Source organism: Porites lutea, unplaced genomic scaffold (assembly GCF_958299795.1).
Source record: "Porites lutea unplaced genomic scaffold, jaPorLute2.1 SCAFFOLD_102, whole genome shotgun sequence".
NCBI classification, from domain to species: domain Eukaryota; kingdom Metazoa; phylum Cnidaria; class Anthozoa; order Scleractinia; family Poritidae; genus Porites; species Porites lutea.
The window spans coordinates 8,861-11,892 of NW_027332341.1; the positions used below are offsets into that span (position 1 = coordinate 8,861).

At 36.7% G+C, this 3,032-nt stretch overlaps 1 long non-coding RNA gene across 1 annotated transcript; it reads left to right on the plus strand.

Moving 5' to 3' along the window:
* The first annotated feature begins 249 nt into the window (after positions 1 to 249).
* Positions 250 to 1,825, plus strand: LOC140925487 (uncharacterized). Its single transcript, XR_012164420.1, has 3 exons — positions 250 to 455; positions 969 to 1,051; positions 1,771 to 1,825. It is a non-coding gene; the product is annotated as an uncharacterized lncRNA (long non-coding RNA).
* Positions 1,826 to 3,032: the final 1,207 nt, after the last annotated feature.

Sequence of the window (3,032 nt, forward strand, 5' to 3'; positions counted from 1 at the left end):
GATTAGCTTAGCTTCAAGTTGGAAATCTTATAAAAGGAATTTTCTGCGCGAAAAATGAACAAGTCTTGACCTCTTTAAAGACTTCTTTAACTCAATTTAGGCTTGTAGGTTCTGTTTCGCTTCTGAACACTCAGATCCATCTATGTCGTTCGAAGAAAATGAAACAATTTTAAAATGAAGCAAGAAAGACTGATCTACACTAAATCGCTTTGTTGTTTCAAAAGTCGCGTTAATTCGAATAGTGTATTGTCTTTGCATATACATATCAAGTGTTCTATTTACATACATTATTCATTTTCAATCATGATCAACAACTGAATTGTAGCACAGGAAGTACGCCGTTATTGTGTGTGTAACTCCTAGAAGGTACCCTAAAAAGAATTATGCCGCTCCATTTTTAGACTTCCTGGCAGCCTAGCAGCTCGTCTTTCTCAAGAATCGCACTTCATGTACAGGTTTGTTAACGATTTTCATCTTCTTAGTGTTTAAGACATTTCGACCAAACATGAACAGAGTGTTACGAAACAATGAATCATCTAAGGAGTAGCTAGACAGTCACACCCTGATCTACTTAAAAAGATCGATCAAATATCAATTCAGTTCAAGTCGATAGTTTTCTTGTCCACATCAGTATTTTCTCTTCCATATTTAGTTTTTTCTTTCACGATTTTAAAATTCTTAAACTCAAGTCAAAAGGAATTTGCTAACAAGTCGGACTCCATTAGTGAAGTCGTCAAGGTATGTTGACGATGAAGTCGTGTCTTGAACTTTCAATTTGATTCAGCACCAACGTTGTGTAACCTGCGTTAGAAATGAAATAAAGTAATAACAACATAAAGCAAAATAGACTGATCTACTCCGTCTAGATAGATTATCCTAATTGTGTAGACCCTAACATCAACACAATGCCTTTCTGAATAGAGGAATGCGGAATACTTTTAAATCATAATGAATTGTTCCTTTCATAGGAAAGAATAGCGCTACCTGACTTCGAGAAGGGACCACGCTCTGAGCTTTGGTTTCTCTTACGACTTCCTCCAAGAGTCTAAAGGTTGGTTTTAGATTTTTATACTTCCTAGTAATTTTCAGCCATTCAGAGCTAACTCACGGTCAGCTTTTTTTTGGAGTGCCGCAATCGTTTTTTAGCCGGGCTATGTATTCATGCTATCTCCAGCCAGAGAACTGCAAGAGGATTTCGGTCAAAAAATGTGTATGAGGGCTGCAACGAATGTATTATCGTTCCACCTGACACTCAGAGAATCAAATCTCCCGGTTTTCAAATTGCGATCACTTCAAATTTTAATTCAAGGATGAACATTTATTCATCTTATCTCGCGACTTCGCGTTCTTGATGACTTAGGCCACACCCGTGTTAGAGACCGCGAACCCAGTACAGACAGTACAACTTTCTGTAAACAGGCTCCATATTTTTAAGCAGCTTAAACGCGTACGTTCCTCTCTTCTTTTGAGGTTTGATATGCTGTGATCATCTGCATTTGGAGAGAGCCCCGTTTTTAATTTTACATTATACATTCTTAGGTTTTTACTTAGAGAGAATAACTTAACTAGACTACAAGTACATGAGCTAGTGGCTGTGGTTATCAAAGAATCATCTGAAGAATCAATGATACAATCATGCAGTATGCAACAGTGATCTATAAAATTCTCTAACAGGAATAAGTCACTGGAAAGCCGCTCACATGAAATACAATTTTATTCATAACTATGATTTAGTTGACATCTCATCATGACAAAATTTTCCCCTTTCAGAAATATTCTTAAGATCTCCTAGATGAAAGTCATGTTAGACTGCGAGATTTCGACATATGATCACGTCAGTAGTTTGCTTTCCACTTAGTGTAAAAGATCAAAGAGTGTTTTTTTGTTATAGGCTAACTTGCAGTGCACTTTCAGTAGGATTTCACGGTCTTTCATACAATCAGGCAGCCAGAAGCAAGTACTGATCAAGGTATGATTTCCATTCCTACTTTTATGTCTGGTTTATGGTTAAACGTCTGAGTCTTCGGGCGGGTTTTTTAGATCTTTCAGAATATATGATTACGTTTAAGATGCAAAATTTTTGTGAAGAGAAGAGTAGTCAGAACGGACTAAAAAACTCGATCGGGTCACTATAAAACTCTTTAAAGTGTATTCCAGGAGCTGACGCTTTATATAAATAGATTCATGTGTTTGTAACGTCGTTCGGGAGTCATTCCATCTGACATAAGCGCATCGGTTCTTGTCCTTAAGCAGAATTTCAGTGATAGATATAAACCAAGAGAGGATAAAGCTCTTTTGATACAAACTACTTAATTTCTAAAGATGAAACTGATAAAGAGAAAGATGATAATGGAAGCAGTCTAACTATTGCAGCGCTCCTTAAATCGCGTGATTTCCAGGTTCAGCACGAATTATATGACAATTGTATTTAAAAACCGCTTCTCATTTTTCCTGATATAAGAAGTTTAATGTCAACTGTTCGTTTCACAGTAAGTTTGAAGTATCGAGGACTGAATTTAAGGACCTCTCGCATAAATTGTCAAGAGAGAACTTTTTGAACAGCTTTTTTTACAAAATTTAGTTTTCACATAGATAGCTGCATAGATAACTCAAAATATGTGATTCCACAGGATTCTGCGCGCGCCGCTCAAAAACTTAAATTTTGCAGGTTAACCGAGCGGGCACTGGGGCTATTCAAAGTGAAGATTTCCGAAGCAGGCTTCAGTTCTGTTTCAGTCTGTTTGTGAAGTAAGTTTCCTTCCCTGATTTACATGTAAGTTGGGAAGAAAAGTAAAATAATAGATGTTCAGGTCTTTCTCCCTTTGGTTAACATTTACACTTTGTCTAGCTAACAATATAGCTGATTATTTATAATGAACCACATTTTTTCTTCCAGATCGTGTGCACTGAACACTCAGTGAATCGAAATCAACGGCGTTCATCTGGGAAAGGTAAGCGTAATCTTGTTAATATGACTTTTATTAACAGGCATTTTCTTGTAAAAGAAAAGGTTGTTGCGGCTGGAAAAACTT